At 43.2% G+C, this 19,298-nt stretch overlaps 1 protein-coding gene across 1 annotated transcript in view; it reads right to left on the bottom strand.

The window, feature by feature from the left end:
- Positions 1-19,298, bottom strand: part of PPA2 (inorganic pyrophosphatase 2) — a 360,440-nt gene that overhangs the window by 319,177 nt on the left and 21,965 nt on the right. The window lies entirely within an intron of this gene.

Raw genomic sequence — 19,298 nt, 5'->3', positions numbered from 1 at the left:
AACTCCCCTTTGATATTTTCTGCACCTGCATCTCCACCACCGGTGGTAATCCCCCCGCATGATCTACAGGCAATAAATAAGGAAGGTGCATGACCTAAAGTCGTCACAAGGGCCCAGAAAGCTAAAAACATCCAACCTTCCCGAATGAAACCTCCCGGGAAGAAAAGGAAAACAATGGTTAATACTAGGCAATCCAACAATAGCCAATCATGCACCATAGAACCCTTGACTAATCCTGTGCCAATGCCGCTTCTGGAGTTCACTCCCCCTGCAGAGACGGTCAGCGCCGTTCCTGCAGGTGTAGATATGAGAGAGTTCTGGCAAAAATTAGAGGAAATACTACTGGCAGTTGTATCCCCCTTAAGAACCACACTCCCTAAAATCGAGAACAGATTAGCGACCCTGGAAAGCCTTGTTAACCTTAATACTGCATCAAGCCAAGGCCCTAGGGTCACATTCAGTGCCTCAGAGGCCTCTGCATGTGATTCTTTCCAGACCAGAGCATCTATTCAGTCTTTTCCTCCCCCAGGGGGTCCTACTAGCGCTAGCCCACAACTCAATACAGTCTGCACTGTTCCTGAAGGTGCTCCCCCTAAGTCCCAGGTAGGTCACCCGGTTTCTACCCGTTCTAACCGGCAAGAGGGCCAGCTGAGTCTTGTAAACTTAACATCTAATTTCTATCAGCAGCCGGTACATAAGGTGACCACGGAACAGGGGTCTCGTATGAACCCAGGACCCCAGAGGGTAGAAAGGGGGGGGAGCCATGGGATTAAAGGTATTTCACCTCCCGCCCGAAGCTGTTCCACTCACAGTGGTCCTGGTGAATGTCCCCATGCTCCCTCAGGGGGAGTTTGAAGACTGGTCTACTCTGCGTAATAGATCCCTACATTTTTTAACTGGGAAAACAGGTTTGACAAGTGAGCTTTTTCGAGATTTTAAAATGGCCCTTAGGATAGGGTGGGTGGTCCGTCCGCTAAGTCCCTTGAGGGAGACTGTGTGGTCCTTTGCTTTGCATCTCCTGCACTTGTCCGTACAATTTTGAGCAGGGTGGAACTTTGGCCAGTTAGAAGTCAGGGGGTTAGTATTGTGCCATTGGATTTTTTCTACCATCCTGCAAAACCCTTCCAACGCCGTTCAGAGGGCCTTGGCGGCGGCTTACCTCAGCTACCCGATTCCTGTCAGTAATTCCTTTGCTCCACTTTACAACCTGGACGAGGTCGACTGACTGGCCACCCATACGCAGTGTGACAAAATAGTTAAGGAGGGACTTGGCAATCCTGTAGCCTCTCTGGAGGTTCAGCGTAGTAGAACAGCGAGCCCCAGTCTTGGTACTAATCCACCTCCTACTACCATTGTGTGAAATCCCACGGGGCCTATTCGCGGTAATCCCCATACACATGATTTGAGCAAGGACGTTAGCGCTCTACTTACTACAGAAGGGTTGCCCTCCAGTGCAAGTCAACTCCTATCTATTTACCCAGCGAATTACACCTCCAAGAAAGTACTGTCTGAAACTAGTATTATTTCTTGGAATATTGCTGGGTTGCGTGCAAAGATTTCAAATCCTGTATGGGTTGAGTTTATAGATAATATCAACATATTATGCCTACCCGAAACATTGGAGCTGGAGCCAGTCCATATCTCTGGTTATTTGACCTTCAATACCCCGGCAGCGAAAGGCCTGGGAGGAAGGCCCAAGGGAGGCTTATGTATTATATATCTAATATGTTAACGGTGGATAGAATTGTTTTTTCCGCGGGGAATTGCTACTATCAGATCATTCAACTGAACGTAAAACCTCCTAAGAGAATGCTAGTGGTACATTTTTACAATAATGTACCTGCAGGAGAGTTGGGGATGGAGCTTTTTAGGATTGGAGAGGCCTTGGACGTTATTTGTAATTCGAGCTCCATGGATTCTGTGGTTATCCTGCTGGGGGATTTTAATTGTGCACTGTGTAAATCTGCTAACCCGAAAATTTGTGGCACCGATACGCAAGAGGGGGTACTCAACTGTCATTTTTGTCACACTAAGGCTGGGGTTCATCTCAATGACTTAATGTCTCGTTATGATTTGGGATTTGCAAATTAACTTGTCCCCATCCCTGTGATTATGTCCCCGACTTCTATTGGTAGAGGTTTCGCCTCCACTATTGATTTTATGCTGGTTTCACACACCCTTGCCCCGAGTTTGTTGTCCTTTATGATAGGGACCATTATGTTGAGTGACCACTATCCACTTTGTCTTAAGCTACAACTACAAGCTCAAAATATTGGGAGGAAGAACTGTGTGAACCAGGTGTTGAGTTCCTTAGAGCTGAGCAAAATGAATGGGTATGATCTTCGCTGGTCTAAAGTCGACCCTGAGGTGTTGACTAAGCAGCTTATTGTATCATGTAAAACTGTGTTTGACATCTGCTTAAATGATCTTTCTTCTGCAGATGACCTAACCCGATCTTTTCTTGAGATAACTAAAGAGGTTAGGAAGTTATTGACTGCTCAATGCCGTACTGGGCCGAAAACCACTGGCTGGTTTGATAGTGTATGCACCAAGGCATATTCCAGCCTGAAGGCAGAGCTCCAGAGGCAACCTAGATCTCAGGAGGGGATAAGGAGGGCTAGAGCTTCTTATAGGAGGATAATTGCTGCCAGAAAGAGGTCACTGAGGGAGGAAGCCTGGGAGTCGTTACATGCCGCAGCTCAAAAAAAGGACTCTGCAGCCTTTTGGAAGATCTTAAGGACCCCGCCTTTGTGTGGGGGGTGGCAGACCTTCAATTGAGATTGCAATCCCAGAAAAAGATTGGATAACCCCCTTTTCTGCACTATATAATGGCCCGGACACCGATGAGCTCCCATCTCAGGGTCCTCTCTGCGTACATAATGGCAACCTCCTTGTAACATTGGATGAAATGGTACTGGCTCTTGCTCGTAGTAAGGGAGGTAAGGCTCCCGGCCCCAATGGCGTGCCACTTGACTTGTTTAAGTCATATGTCCCGCTCTGGGCCCCATTATTAACTCAGATGGTCAATGCCAGTGACTGCACCTCCTTCCCGAAGACTTGGACGGAGTCCATCATTGTCCCAATATTCAAGAAGGGAAACCGCCAAGACCCTGGTTGTTATAGACCAATTTCCCTTCTAGACTCTATGGTGAAGGTGGCAGGACGAGTAATCCTGCATCGACTACAGGACTGGGCAATAGAAAATAATGTTCTGTCTGATCTCCAGTATGGGTTTCGGGAGGGCCTGGGAACCCTGGAACAGAGTCTAAACCTGGCTATGATTGTCGGGAAATACACAAGAGCCAAAAAAGGGAGACTATACTTAGTCTTCGTTGATTTGACTGCAGCCTTTGACTCTGTAATCCATGCAATGCTATGGGGGATTCTTGCCGATCTTGGTGTGGATCCTAATATTATTGCCTTCCTGCACCGTTTTTATGAGGGAGCTTCAGCAAGCGTAAGATACGGGGTGGATGGTCAGTGTACAGCAGGATTTCCTGTTAGAAGAGGGGTCAGGCAGGGCTGCGTCCTGGCCCTCTTTCTTTTTAATTTATACATTAATGGTCTGACCGAGGCACTCCTTAAGAGTGGGCATGATTTTCCTCAGGTAGGTGGGAGACCTTTACCGGCTCTCCTTTACGCTGGCGATGCCATTTTAATGGTGCGTACAGGCAGCGGGTTACAAAGGGTCCTGACCAGTTTTAATACTTTTATGCTTGATTTGGGCTTAAAGATTAATCTTTCCAAGACTTTTATCATGAACTGTGCTACTGGCACCCGGAGCATTATGGGTCGGGACATCTATCTGGATTGTAGGAAGCTAGCAACTACTACTACTTTCTCGTATCTAGGCGTCCTTTTCAGTCATAACGACACATGCACTCAAGCACTTGAGCAGAAAAAAATGTGTTTTAGTAGATCAACTAGTGCCCTGGCTACTTTTGCAAAGAGACTGGGAAGGAAGCCGCCCAGTGAACTCTTGCAAATCTACAAGGCCCAGTGTACTTCAGCAGTGATATACAGGGCAGGGGTGTGGGGCTTTGCGAATTCCCTTCCCTTACAAAATGTGGAAAACTCTTTCCTTCGGTATATCCTCTCCGTCCCTCCTGGCACATCTTCTTTTGTGTGCCATGAGGAGTTGGGCCTCCCGTATTTAGCAGACCTTATCAAACTTGAGCCAATTCTTCTATGGCATAGGATCTGGATCAGTGAGCAGACCCATTTAAATAGAGACATCCTGCTTGACTGTATTAAGTTGGATGGGGCGCTGAAGATACCTTGGCTCAAGTTTATCTACAGGTTTATGAATGATCTTGGACACCCAGAGTTTTATTCAAATCCCAGCTCTATGGCCAGAGTATCAAGGAAAACCCTGAAGAATGAGTGCCTCGAAATGTTGGGCTCTGTTAGAATAGCAGATGAGGCTTTCAAACCTACAGTCATCATGGAACCTTATTTAAATTTTGTCCCAAGTGGACACGACCGAATGCTGCTGATAAGATTCAGACTGGGTGTGGTACACAGACTAGTGACCACACCCAGAATCAATGACTGGTCTAGAGTGTTACCCCCCTGCTTGTGTGACACCCACTCAGAGCAGTCCACCATTCACCTAGTCTTTTTTGGCAAGTTTTAAAAAAAATTAAGGAAAGTCTGGTTACTTCCCCTTTTAAGACAGCAGGGCCTTAGGCAATGCCGTCCAGCACTTGTTCGCTTACAACTTCTAGACAATGAACATGTGGCCTGGAGGGTATCCACTTTTCTGAAAAAGGCCCTGCGGTTGAGGAAAAGCATGTCTCTCGAATCGTGGGAGGTTGCACCTTAGGTGAATTATTGGGATTTGAATTATGTTTGGATATCATGTAAACTAGATTTTTAATGTAAGGTGTCTTTGTTAGTTAATCTTTTCTTTTAACTTGGATATTTTAACTGTGCACTTTTATCTTGAAATATTTAATGATTGTGATACGTGCTTTTATGACTGTAATTTTCATGGTCGAATAAAGCTTAATTGATTGATACATTTGGTGAGCGACTTTACAGGGAATTTTATGAAGTTTACTAATCTAACAACTAGCATTCATTGACTATTGTCCCATTTTTGCTCAATAGACAGCTCCATTATTATTATTATTATTATTAATAATTAAATTTATAGGGCGCATCAGCTACCCAAAAACGGTTTCCAGGTGCCAGACAGACCACGGAATGTAAAACTGCTTAAATGATTATTGGTTAAAAAGCCACCTTTTCAATGATTTGCGAAATCCGACATATACGGTTTCATTCCGAATAGATGTGGGAAGGGAATTCCAGAGTGAAGGACCGAGGTACGCAAATGATCTGCCACCCATCCGAGATAGTCTGACTCTGGGCACATAGAATTTCCCTTGAGTAGATGAGTTAAGGCATCGAAGCAGCACAAAAAGGAGCAAATCAGAGACTGCAGGTACTGAGGGGTTACACCCGTTTTGATTTTGAACATGTAGCTCAGGGCTTTGAACTTAATTTGGTTCTCGACCCTGAGCCAGTGCAGATCCCGCAGGTGATCGGAAACAGAAGAGGCTCTAGGAACCCGGCAAAGTAGCCTTGCTGCGGAGTTCTGAACCATTTGCAGCCTGCGAGTGACTTCCTTATTGGACCCTAGGTAAAGAACGTTAACGTAGTCCAGTCTTGAGGTGATTAGCGCCTGGACTACTGTTCTCTTGGTGGACTCTGGCAGCATCCAGATGATCTTTGTTAGGCACTTCAGTATGGTGAAGCATGTGGCGGCCACTTTGGTAGCATGGTGTTCAGTCATCAATGATGACCCCCAAATTACAGACTTGACGGGAGGGTTGGGGAAGTACGCCCATCCTGCTAGGCCAAAGTTGTGGGTCCCAGAGATCTTTGTTTTTTCCCCAATAGCAAGACCTCGGTCTTCTCTCCGTTGAGCTTAAGGTAATTAGCCGGCATCCATGATGCTATTTTCCCCAAGCCCAGCTGGGGGGGGAGGGAAGACTCAGCCGTATTCTCTATAGAAAGAGAAAAGATAATCTGGGAGTCATCCACGTAAGAGAACAGGGACAGCCCATAATTTTCAGCGAATTCGGCCAAAGGTCTAACGTAAAGATTGAATAGCAAAGGGCTAAGGATGGAGCCCTAAGGTACCCCATACGGAGAAGAATAGGCATCAGAGCAGGCTGTTGGGGAGAAGACTTGGAACGTGCGGTTGTCAAGAAATTAAATGAGCCAATTTAGGGCTGGGCTGAAGATGCCTAATAGTCTTAATGTTTTTTTTAACACGGTGTGAGACACCGTGTCGAATGCTGCGCTTAAGTCCAACAGAATAAGGGCCACCGTGTCTCCGGCATCCAAGTGAAGCCGCAGTCTTTCCGTTACCCAAGTAGAGTTGTTTCCGTGGAGAAACCGGCTCTGAAGACCAATTAGGATGGGTGAAGAAACTTTTGTGATTCTACCAAGTTGGAAAGCGGAGCGTGAATGTGTTTCTCTAACATTTTTGAGAAAGCCAGCAAGAAAGAGATGGGCCAATAGTTAGAGGGTAAGTCGGGATCCGCATTGGCCTTCTTCAAAAGGGGGAGCACCATAGCATGCTTCCACTCTGATGGAACTGTGGCTTCCTGTAGGGAGGCGTTTAAAAGATCCATAATTATTAGCAGAGAGGGCGGCTCAAACTGCTTGAGCAGAGAGATAGGAATAGGGTCCCTAGTCGATCCTGATTTAACGCTGTTAAGAAGACCTTTAAAAGAAGTTGTGTTAAGTAGGGTCCATGTATCCAGTTTGTTAGAAGGTGCATAAAGCACCCTGTCCTCGTCGGAGTGAGTATTTTCAGCTGAGAGCAATGTCAGTTCGAGTTGGAGTGAGTTAATGGGCTGCTGTGGAGGGGGGCTATCATACTGCAAGCCAACTATTTCTGAATATATTTTTTCAACTTTCTGGACAAAAAAAAGCAGCCAGACCCTCACATTGCCGGTTATTAAGTGAGGGGGGCCTAGATTGGGTTTCGGTGCCAGCGAGTTCCCTGACCATGCTAAATAATGTTTTGGAGCAGTTCAGAGCACCAAAGATGGTTGTGGTTACATGCTCTGCGCCTGCTGACCTACAAAGATGTTGATATTCATTTTTGGCCTTTTTGTAAGCAGTTTTAGAGTCGGAAGCAAAGTTTTTTCTCCACCTTCTTTCCAGCGCCTTACATTTGTCTTTCTCTATTTTCAGTTTTTCAGTGAACCAGGGCGCTGGCGGACAATGATTATTTAGCCTTTTTTGAGAAAGAGGGTGGCAGGTGTCAATGCGGATGGTTTCATTGAATAAGAGTGGATACGTTGTTTCTGATGTTTCAATGTTTCTGGATAGGTGAGCTGGTATGCAAACATCAAGACACTACCTGCTTTTAGCTCGATAAGGTGTAACCAAGGGTGGTTTCGCACAGGAGCACTATGTCCATTAAAGCACTTAGATTTTGCTAAATCCAATGGAATATAATGAGGATTTCACACTGAATTCTTAACAGCATGCAAATAGTGGCATTGGGCACTTCTCTTTATTTTGGATGGGCCACAATTTATTGGTTGCAACTGTGACTTAGCAACTATAATTTTGAACGCTAACTCACCACAGGTCTGGTCTTTTAGTCTAAACAACATGGAGCTTGACATGTTGTGGCGTCTTATAATTGGAGGCATTAGAAGTAGAAAGTTTTTATGCAATGTATGCAAGACAACAATTTGGTTTATTTCTTCTGTAGCCCTGATTAAGTCAGTATGATTTATGTACCTATGACTAAACCCATGTTGGCAACAAACTGTGATTAGGGTGAATTCTGAAATTCCAGAAGTGACTTGCAACTTACTGTGATGATGGAAGAAAAAAAAAGATAAAGGATTAAAAAAGAAGAACACAAACATTTATTTGTACTTTTGTTTGAATGTAGTGTTGCTCGGGGGCTGTGTATATTATGACTGTGTTAGCGTTTTGTGCTGCTTGTTATGTAGCTATATATGATAACAGGGGTCTGTTATGCACTGTATGCAGCATATAAGGGGGGGGGCAGTCAACACAAGGCGATATCGCTCAGCTGAAAAATAATAAGGAAAGAAAGACAAATACAACATGCAGAACGTTTTTGGGGCAGATGTGCAGCAGGGATCCACCCAAACTGAAAGTCCAAACATTGGCAACTGATTCGTAATCTTAATCCGCAAAGTGGGAGCGTGTGTAGCCGAACTGGGTCCAGAATTTCCCTGTGTGCCCCTGGTGTGGTGTATATGATGTGCCAGCCATGAAAGGTGCTTATCCGGTCACAATACCAGAACTGTTTAGAAGAAGTGTTCCAAGCTCCAATCTTGGCGGTTGCATGTCCTATTGGCTCTGTGTTGATGTAGGGTGTCACCCGCAGTTGGCCATTGCAAAAGAGACCAGTATGAGCCACCCTCAATTCAGAGACAAGGTGTTATTGATTGCCCAGCGAAGTCAGATTATTTCATCCGTGTTCTGCGGTGTCATGGCCCAGTCGTGTTTGCGTTCGAGGAATCGTCTTCGCTGGAGGATTTTTCAGATTCATTGTCCAGATCTGAAGTATGGGTTCGAGCATGTAGTGCATCTGCCATCTGCAGAGCCCATCTTCTTTCCGATATCACCTGTTCTAGGTTGGGTACAGCCTTAGGAGGCCTGGGGTGACTAGTGAATCGTCACCAGCCACGCCTGCAGACTTTGATGCTTCGGGTCATATTCTTAATTACGGTGGGGCACCAGGACATGGATGCATGGCCCGTGCCCACCATCCAATCCCATGCATCCTCGGAGTGTCAAAGAGGCGAACATAGTCTTTGTCTACTACTCAAAGGTGCACTGGGAACAACAGAGAGTATCGTATATTCAGCTCACAGAGGCTACACTTGACAGTGAGGAAGGAATTACGGTGCTTCTGCACGATCAGCGTATATTATGGGAATAGCATGACTGAGGGGCGGCACACACGGACTCTTTTAATCTATGTGTTTCACACAGTATGATGACAGGATCTCTGTAATTGAGAATGCAGAACAGAAAGGGTCTGGGGTTGGCTCCTGGGGGCGGTCTCCGCGATGGTACAAGATGCCCCGGTTCAACTGCAAACTGGGGGGACAGCGTTGTGTGAGGTACCAGTTCACGTATCAAGGTTTAAACATGGGCCACCAAATCCTGGCCCTCTGTGCCCTCTGGAAGTCCAACTACCCAAATATTATTGTGTCGTGATCTTCCTTCAGCATCCTCTACCCGATCTTCCAAAGTGGTCACACGTTTCATCAGTGCCTATATCAAGGTTGCGTTTTCTTGGGTGACGGGTTGCAGTTTTGCCAAATGAGTATTCTGTTGCTTGTCAGCGTGTTTGCGCTGATCTGCAAGCAGCAAGTTGAAGTCCGTGGTCACTTTATCCATCTTGTTTTCAAGGGAGATCCAAATACATTCCAGCGTTGCACCAATTTTCTCTACAGTCACGAGCTTCTCGCAAAGTGCCTCCTCGGGATGCACTGGCTCGCCTGCATGCGCACTCCCGCCTACTGCACAACTTCCGGAGCCGGTCGAGCTGGGATGGATGGGGTAATCGAACGCAGACGACCCATCACTATTTGCTGGACAGCGGCAATCTATGGGTCTGCAGTTGTCTGTTAGTGCAGTTCATGCAAGCCGATCAGGAGTAAGATCAGTAGCAGGTACAGAGAGCCAGTGATGTCTTCCCTGAAGGGGTGTAGGCAAGGTGGAATGTCGACTCGGTAGGTCCGCAGTGTAAGCCCCTAGGCACTATGGGGCCCAGTCGTGTCCAGCCCCTGCACCCCCTGAAGTTGGCACAGGCTAGACCTTGTTAACCCTTGGATCCTCTCAGGAGATGGAGTGAAGGAAAGCAGGGGAAAAGGAGGGAGCAGAGAAAAGCAAATGAGCAGAGAGAGAAGGTGGAGACACTGTGTCGTATCAGGAAAGCCCACAGCAATGTATGCCCTCTGGACCAACTCACAGCCACCTCAGGGTTTTGTATTCCTCACCTAACCCCCCAAAAGGGCATCCATCATTTCTAGCTGCTCCCTTTCCCATACTAATCATCCCCCATCAACATCATCATCATCTACCACCTTCTCCTGATGGGATAACTGATGAGTATATTGTATAGTGCATTCAAGTTTTCTCCTTCTCACAAGTTCTTTTTTACGGAGTCTGTCAGGTGATTCTGCCTCATCTCCCTTATTATGTCCCATCCCTACAATCAACAGAGAAATCCAGTTTATCTTGCTCGTTTGCCTTCCTATAGAAATCACAACTGTAAGGGTAGTGAAGGTCCATCTCATCCTGTTTCATCAGATAAGTATCTACCCAACCCCCTATTTAAATGCATAACCCACATAAAAACCTAAGTGACTCCTCTTATAGCCCTACTGATAATACTGACATTCACACCAAGGGTAAAATTACACTCCTGAATAATCTTGAGCAGACATCATAATTCCTTATGCTTGCAACCCAAACCCAATATTTCTCGGAAGGGATACAGGGTAGGTTGGATATCTTTCTGTAACAAATAAAAAAAGGAGGTTCTTTTAGACATCTCAGGGATATGAACTCAATGCCATTTCTTCCAAGATCTACCCCCTCTCAGACCGATTTGTTCAAGTTTAGGAAAGCCCTTGAGATTTGGCTCTTCCGAAAAACATTGATCAGAAGAACAGCTGTGCCACATCCCCCCTCCCATCCCCATCGTCATTTCCCCTATCTGCTTCTTACTATGACTTTGGCAATCTTAGCGCCAAGATACCAGTCTGGTCTGTGTGCACACTATAAATGTACCATACATACATACACTTCACTTAAGTAATATTGCTCTCCAATGGCTTAACAAGCACGTTAATGTGTCTTCCCTGAAGAACACTTTAAATCTCCATCTGCTAATTCACTACCCTAGCATAGAGATTACAGATTGGACCAAATTTGACTGGATCCTGACTGAATGTGAACCAAAATGTGACTTTCTTGTCCGACCACAGTATTGTGTCATCCATCTGGATAGCATAGATAAATTGGTGAAGTTGCAGTCATTCATAAATACTATAAACATGAGAGCTTCTAGACATTTTAATATCTGTCATTAGAGATACACATGATAGACCCTGCTCATATTGTAATTTTTATTCAATAATATATCTCAAATGTTTGTGACTAGTACACACATAAGGCTACTTTCTTTACGTTTGCAGTGAAAAAGAAGTGCTGCTTAAGATTGTAACACTGATTGGTTGATTAGTTGTTCTGATCTTTTTCCCCATCCCCTTCTCAGTTAACTCCTGGAAAGTGGAGACCACTGGACAACCTAGAAAACGCAAACAAATGGCAAGAGACTTGAAAGATTTTTAACATAACCTTATTCGCCTCTGAAGTAGCCTATTGCTTGCGATCCATCCAAAAAGAGCTTGAAGTCAATTGATGTACAGCTCAGAACACTGAGGCCAAGACAGGGATTATGGGTAAGATAGTCCCAATAAAACCTTACGATATTTTAAATGATCAACCAATCCATTCTCCTCCCCTCAGAAATGACTTCCAACGTCTCCAAAGAACGCTGCTCAGAGGTTTGTAGGTTCTTTGGTGAAAATAGTGAACTCTCTCTCTCGCTGACGGTCTCTGAAAGCATAGGACAGCAGTGGCACATTGTACAAATCTAAGGTCACATGGTCCTCCTCTGAATAGGTCACAATGGTACTACTGCTTGATCCCACTGCCTAGACCAAGTATTCATAACATTTCAGAAACAGATCAGCTCCTCTGTTGCATCATATTGGACAAATCTGAATAACACCTTCTGGTCGCAAGGGATAGTTCAAAGCTGCCTAAAAAAAGGCTAGTCCACACCATTAGTGAGCAGGCATTAGCAAAGCTAATATGTCTTGTGTCGGCAAGCTAGTGCAAAAGTAAGTTTTTCTGCAAGCATATTCCACAAAATTTAAAGGAAAATAAATTATGCTGCCATCTAAAGATGGCCACTTTATGCTTGCAATAACAATTTTATACGTAGTAAACATTAACCAATGCTGCTGTTTTACTAGTGATGTGGTTTAAACAAGCCTTTCATTTGCACTATATATTTTATTATTTGTGAAGGAGACAAGAATAAATCACACCTAACCAAACACTTTATAACAAAAAGGCAAAATAAATAGATGCCATTTAAAGAGAAAATGAAAGACATATTTATAAAAAGGCACACTATGAACCAGCTTTGCACCTGTAGAGAAAAAAAATCTTTTAGGGGGATGTGAACAATGTTCATGGGCTTTTTGTGGTCACTCATTTTAAAGAGAGCCAACGGATTCAGTGGGCTGACTCACTGCCCATGATGTATGCTATACTGGGCAGAAGCAAAATGTGAATCACAATTTAACCAACCAATTGGTTAGATGATGCCCGCTGACCAAAAGTCCCCCTACGTATGTAGATTAAAGTATGCGTGCTTGGGAAAATCAATAATCCGGTGAATAGTTAAAGCTATGGTAATGGCTGAACCTGAGTTTTTCCAAAGTCTCTACAGAGTTGCAAGAAGATTCAATGCAAACTATGTTTTAGGTCTTTCTTGATTTTATTTACAGATTATTACAGTTAAGCTGTGTACATACTGCATGTCCAGAACGATTTTTTAACACATATTCAAGTTCACTTTGAAGTGATCAACAAATTTCTCGTGCATTCACGGTTGTACTCTTCAACGTCTCCACTTACAGAGCCTTAACTTACAACAGCCTTAATCCTTAACAATCCAACAGCAATCTTAACGACCCTAGATGTCCGGTCCCACCATACATTTCTTCATAAATCCATAGAGCTGCCACTCTCAGATTACCATCATCGCTACGTTTCAGCAGCCGGTGTCTCTCTCTTTTTCAGTTCAGGTTTTGTTTTTGCCCATATTTCCACCCAACATACCATCCTCCCATGAAAGGTCCCAGTAATTTGTCAGCTCGGGAAGGCCTACTCATTAGTCGCACTGAATGAATGCAGTACCTCCATCCACAGGCCTGCAACTGATCGCTTGCGCTTTCCATGTCTCTCTACATCCTGCATGGCAATGATCTCTGCACTCGCCCATCTTTCCACCTCCCTTTGCCATCTACATCTAGGACACCTCTTGTAGTCAGTCCCTGCAAAAAATATTCGGATTGTGTGATTTTTGGGTGGTATGAAGGTAGATAAATTGTGTACTTGAATCTGATATTCCTGGTGATTCTGTGTAGGTGTTCCAGAACAGTGTCCAATTCTTTATCCCTCAGGCCTGTGCCAATGTTTCTACTCCCAGTCCTCCAGCAGATTTGTCAGGCTACATTTAATCATTGAGAGGAGGCTTGTGTTGTGCCAGGATATCAGTTTGGGGTTTCCAATCTGTCCGTTTCCAAAGTCTTTCTTAATGAGTGTGCCACTGCTCCACAAGTCAAGAACTGAACTCTGATAGGCCATTTTCCTCAACTATGGGGACCAGATTTCCACGTACCCCAGTTTTGTAACAGTCATTTGTGGCAAGTATTCCCACTTCTGACCAATCCTTCATCCTCCACGCCGTAAATAACCCTCCCCTTGTGGTCAGAGGGCACACCAAGAGAGGCACCAGAACATATGGCGGGTCCTCTTAACCACCCTCCTCCGAGAAAAGGCCATTCTGAGATGTTTAGTTGTCCTTGTTGGGCCTAATGGGGGCCCACCAGCACAGCCATCAGTGCTCCCTTCTTCTGCGGTTCACTAACAGCCCCCATTCTTTTAGCATTATCCCCTCAAGCCGATTCGCCAGCCATTGCAGTTGAACGGTCAGGAAGTACAGTTAGTGATCTGGTACCCCAAACCCCCCCCACCTTAATCTGGTGTTGAAATATACAAAGGGACACTCTCTGCCTCCTCCATCCAAAATCAGTTCCATAAGTAGCGTGTTCAGTGCTCTGAACTAATGATGGGGATCCGAACAGGAAGATCTGCAAAGACATACGTACAGGACTCATGGGAGCATCACCATCTTAGAAAATGCTATCTTGCCATTACTGATAGATTCAGTGTTCTCCAAAACTCAACATTACCCTTCAGTGACAGTAATGCTATGCCAAGGATTCCCTCCCCGATATCCTTTTCACCATTATAAATCTTAACTTCCAAATATCAGATTACATGTGGTTCCCATTTGATTCACATATGGATCACCAGTGCTGGTGTCATTGTATGGTACCCCTGGAAAGCAAGTTCTCTCAGTTTGTGTTGAGGCCAGACAATCTCCTCAGCTCCTCGAGGCATTGCATGCTCTGGAAGTCCTGGTTTCAACATCTTGAAGATACAAAGGCATGTTGCCTGCGTATAGCAAGGTGATGTACTCTCCGTCTCTCAGGGGGATGCCCCTGCCACGCCTTTCCAACCTCATGATGCTGACAAAAGATTGCACCACTAATGCAAATAGCATTAACGAACTAGGACAACCTTGCCTGGTGCCCATACGCTTCTTATATGCATTGGCTAGTTCTTTGGGTTTCTGCATACAGTAGGGTGATCCATTTGTCTCATCCATCTCTCATATTCATGCGTTTCATAACCGTCCTCAGGAAACCCCAGTGTAAAGTGTTAAACGGTTTTTCTAAGTCTATCAAAAGGAGCATTGCCTCATGGTACTATGTCAAAGGAGTTCTCTCTAGGACCCTAAAGAGTCTCCTAATATTAGCAAATGTTTTGCGTTAGGGGATTCATTCATTTTGATAATCTCGGACTAGTTCTTGCAGGCAAGGATATAATCGGCCAGCCAACACTTTGCCAAGACCTTTATAAAATGTAGCGTGGATAGCAGCCCTGTAGGAGGCCTCATTAACATATCCCTATATGGTTTTGGGATTGATATTATTAAGGCTTCTCTTGTGTTGGTAGGTAATGTACCACCCTACAGTGCTTTTGCGTACTCCTCAGCAATATGTGATGCTATCAGGGAAGCATATGTCTGACCATACTCTGGTCTGATATTTCCTGCGGTTGAGAGTACGCAGTCTCTTCAGAGTAGTGGCACATTTCGCTCTTTCCTCTAAGAGTCTGGGTCTTATTAAGCGTTTTACTACCGCGTCCCTCCTCCAATGTGCGAATGATTCCATTCACTACTATTAATTCCCTCTCTAGGATCTTTCTAACCTCTATAGTTTGGCTCTTACTGTGTCCACGCACCACCACCTTAAAGGCCTTCGAAAGACGATGACAAGGGGAAATTAAATGATTTATTTAATTTTCCCTCGTGGTCATCTGACGAATCTACCCCCACCGTTCTTACCTGCACCGGCCGCTCCTGATTGTACATAAAGTAAGTAAGCAGAGGAATGGATACTTATCACATATGGCAGTTTTAAATGCAGCACGTCCTTATTTTCTTCAGATGCCGGTTACAGGAGTGTAAAATCACTGAACTATGGCTTACCATAACAGTGTATTTCCAGGAATTTTGATTCCTAGTCCCACCATTCATACAGACGGATCTACAGCCAAACCCATAATTTGAGAAAGCTGCACTTAACTGCGTATCAGAGTACAAAAGAAATACAAACACCTATGTGCAAGAGAACATGTGTGTATCTGGGGCATTATTGAAATGAGCAAGCATCAAAATAAAATCGCCACTACACTACATTGATGGGTAATTATTACTTTTTACACATGAAACTAAAAACATTACCTCCCCCCCAGCCTGACAAAAATGTGATTTAAAAGGCAATACAGTTGCTATCTATACCCTATATACAGCCTAGATTCATATTATAGCTGTAGCAATATTATAGTATATTACAAGCGGTTTTTGTATTTGTTTGATAATGTACCGAAAAGGCAACACAAACATTAGACATTAATATACAAAACACTTATAAACCTTCCACAAATTCATTGTATACATTTCGAAACACTTTTCCAAAAAGACAGCTCATGCTTTCTAAATATCAGATATAGCCAGATGGCACATTCAACAAATCCCTAAAAACCCAATGAGTGGGAACATCATAATAAACATAAGATCAAAAATTCATACTATAAAATGTGCCAATCAATTTACCTTATTGTTCTGATACAATAGATGAGCATTTCTCTATAGCCTAACAATCTAAAAAAAAAAAATTATCAAAAGATCTTGAATGCGACAAACCTACAACACTCTAAAAAAATGTTTTTAAATCTCGGTAGTTTTCCTACCCCTTACAAAAGCTACACAAAAACGAAAAAATGAGCAAGCGTCAATTGGGAAATGTTTGCAAAATGGGCAGAGCGAAATATCCACACTATCCTGATTCGTCATCCTCCATTGTATCAAGGCTGCCACTTGTCCAAGCCTTCAATAACCATCTGCTAACATAGACGCTCTGTACATCACACAGATATTTTTAGGATGCACCTTTATAGTCCGTTTCCAATAGCTGGAACAACTTTTTTGCCCACATCCTCTAGATCACAATCTCTAGAATTCTCTCGAACCACATCTTTTATTATCTTTTTCTGTGAGCCGCGGATGTACAATGGATATCAAACGATGGTAGTACATTTAGACTAATATTATGCCAATTTGTACTTCAAGGTGCTGTTAAATTTAACTTGAATAATCATTAATTGACTACCTCAGCGAGTCATCAGATGATTTAACAAGACACCCAATAATTAAGTATCCTTTGTTGACACTTAAATAATATATTAGTCAGGTCAAGCTCAAATTTCAATGCACTATTAACACTGCCATTCAGAAACGTATCCATCTTTTCCAAATCTTCATTTCAATAGCTGGCAAACAATTAATATATTTTTCCCAAAAGTACTTTGCAACCATAACAGAGCAGAATTACTATTCTTGAATTATAGGTTTTCTTTGAGAACGTCTGATTTATGTCCAAGTTCCAAATGTCTTGTAAAACACCTGCTATGGCCCTTGCTCTTACCTCCTGCTGTTCTAAGTGTGCTTTAAAATTAAGATTATATTTAAAAAGAAGATCCAAGTATCTATACTCCTTTGCCACCTCCAATTGTGCACCATTTAACCACCACTTCTGGTTAACTTTCCCTGTAGCACTTTTGGTAAATACCATCACTTTTGTTTTACAAATATTTATAATCAGCTCATTCACACTACAGTCTAACGAGAAAGCAATTGCCTTTGAAGTCCTACTGAGGTGAGGTCAAATAGAACTGTATAGTCTGCATAATACAGCGAAGAAATAACCTCCGTACCTATTTTTGGAGGAAATGAGAGCACTTGGCTTAGTACGGTTGGAAAATCAGCAATATAGATAAGCGCTAGTATGCACCCTTGCCTTAAGCCGTTGGGAGCATATTTCCACATTTTTCCATGGTCCCTCATGGAGTTGGATTATCAATTTTATCAATCCAATTTGAATATTCCAACTAGCCATTTTTTTCCAAAGAAGAGCTGAATTCACACTATTGAATGCCGTAGACCGATCTAGATATGAAACATAAAGAGGTTGTTTCTTTTAAAGGCATACTCCTCAGCCAACACTTTCAATGACAGGCATCAGTCAACTGCAGAGAAACCCCTACGAAAACCTAATTGCACCTTGGGAAGCACTGCCTCCTTAATATCACCTCTTCCACAGCATGTAAAAGGTGTTTGGCATAGATTTTACTCAAAATATCCAACAAAGTAATCATTCAGTAACTCTTGGGAGAATCAGGAGGCCCTTTTATGTAAAGCGGAACCCTTATACTTCCTTTCCAGGATTCCAGTATGTCTTCACCACTTCTAGACAAAAACACCAGTGTCAAAACAGCATATATTCCATCTATCCCTTGGGCCTGTGAACTTTTTATTATTATTTCTACCCCTTTTGCTGTGGGAGTTAGGAAAGATTGCTCCTCAGCTGTAATGGTATACTTTTAACACCTGGGACGCACCGACTCATCTATATTGCCATCTCTTAACTTTGTACAATTTGGTTATGTACTCAACCCATTCCTCTTAAGCGAACGGGGTTACTGTTAGACTTTAAGGATCCCAAGATATCACCCACTGTGTCCCAAAAGCCCTTTGTTCTACCTGTACGAAGAACCATTATAGCCTTTGTCCAACCTGCATCTTTTTTTCCAATAGTTTCCCTTAATTCTTTTCTACACTCTCTTATATTGTCTAATTGAATGCACCCTAATTACGCCACCTACTTTGTAGGCCAACCGTATTTTCTTGTTGAGTTCAAGCTTTGTCTAATCTTTACAAGATTTATTTTCCCCATACAACCCGTTCCCTTCTTTAATAACAATGTGGCAGTCTTTTCAGGAGGATATCAAGTTATCATACTTTTTCAGAATAGCTTGAGGTGTGTTATTAAACGGATTCCTCAAAAGTTTATTAACCTCATTCACAGCCCCACATTTCAATCTAGCAGTCCAAATTATCCTACGCTTGTTTTTTCAACGTATTGGCGAACTATTCTGCCAGCGGTCCCTTAAACATACCTAACTGTAAAGTAAGAAAAAGAGGCCTATGGTCACTACCTAATAATTCTCCCATCTTAAAATCTTTTACCAGGCTAAAGTCACCAGAGGAGATTATGGCACAATAACAGTGGCTGATTTCCCACTGTCAAAGGTATTTTATCCCTGCTGCACCTACCATTAATTACTGTCATATTACGGCTATCCAATATAGACAACCATTTCCTGCCTTTCCTATTACTGCGATTTTTAAGAAGTACGTGACCCGAGATGCCCAATACATTATTATTTTCCACTTGAGAGTCATCGTCCAATATTTGACTGGGGATTTTAGCATTAAGATCACATACCAATAGGATAGGGACTTTGGGGAATTCAGCCATACGTTCTTCCATCAACATTACCAACTCTTTTAACTGTTTATCTTGGCTATATTTAGAAGGGAAATAAGTATCTACTATAATTAAATCTATGGAAAAAAAATTGCCCAAATTTCCTTGCTTTTCTTCAGACCAGAAATTAAAATAATTAAAAAAATTAAGGTATTCAGTAGAATATTTAGGAGCCTTTATACTCTGTTTAGCTGAAACATAAAATACTAACACCCCTGTGGGGCGTTCATATTGGGGCCTATGCATCAACAATGCCATTTGCAATTCCTTATTAGCGAAAAATAAGGAATCGCTAATAAGGAATAGCAAAAGGCTATGCATGTAGGAATCGCTATTCAAATAGCGATTCCTTAATATTCCTTATTACCGAATCGGTAATACCGAATCGGTAATAAGGAATACCTACCCATTCATTCCTATGGGCTTGGAGGCCCATAGGAATGAATGTAAAGCCAG

The sequence above is a fragment of the Triturus cristatus genome, chromosome 2_2, assembly GCF_964204655.1.
Source record: "Triturus cristatus chromosome 2_2, aTriCri1.1, whole genome shotgun sequence".
In the NCBI taxonomy this organism is placed as follows: domain Eukaryota; kingdom Metazoa; phylum Chordata; class Amphibia; order Caudata; family Salamandridae; genus Triturus; species Triturus cristatus.
The sequence above is the reverse complement of the archived record's forward strand: the minus strand, read 5'-3'. Positions and strand labels throughout refer to the sequence as shown.